Source organism: Poecilia latipinna, unplaced genomic scaffold, assembly GCF_001443285.1.
Source record: "Poecilia latipinna isolate Pla-1442-1.1 unplaced genomic scaffold, P_latipinna-1.0 Scaffold12907, whole genome shotgun sequence".
Lineage (NCBI taxonomy): Eukaryota > Metazoa > Chordata > Actinopteri > Cyprinodontiformes > Poeciliidae > Poecilia > Poecilia latipinna.
In genome coordinates, this window is record NW_015125523.1 from 1 (window position 1) to 487 (window position 487).

The following is a 487-nucleotide window of genomic DNA, read 5'->3' on the forward strand; positions in this document are numbered from 1 at the left end:
GTGTGCTTAAATATTTCCAAGAAACAGTTTTGGCGATCACACAAATTTCCATCACAATTTTTTTTTTTTTTTTTTTACTTTGTTAATCACAAAATACTAACGGTAGAGTTTTTAAAACAAACATTTAAGCAGTTACCTTGTTTATAAAGGTTCGGACATCATAAAATGCGATGGACAAACCGGTCTCCTCGGATGTCCCACAAACTGACAAAGTGAGTTCATCACAACTCAGAGCCAAGTGGTGCAAAGACATGTCCCCTGTCACTTCCACCAGAGCTGGTATGCCTTTGACTAGAACACAGTAAAAAGAAAAAAAAAAAGAAAAATCAGTTTCAGCACCACAATGACATGACATCCAGAACATTCTGTAACAAAAATGTTGAATCAAACCTGCCTGGATATGTCCTTACCTACTTCGTAGGAGCTCCCATCAGCTTTATCAGCAGCAAGAATATTTAGAGTAAGATACACTTTGAATGTTCGGCCA

At 37.2% G+C, this 487-nt stretch overlaps 1 long non-coding RNA gene across 1 annotated transcript; it reads right to left on the reverse strand.

Annotated features, from left to right (window-relative positions):
• Nucleotides 1-78: 78 nt before the first annotated feature.
• Nucleotides 79-487, reverse strand: LOC106944509 (uncharacterized). Its single transcript, XR_001424352.1, has 2 exons — nucleotides 411-487; nucleotides 79-291 (listed from the first exon to the last, which is right to left on the reverse strand). It is a non-coding gene; the product is annotated as an uncharacterized LOC106944509 (long non-coding RNA).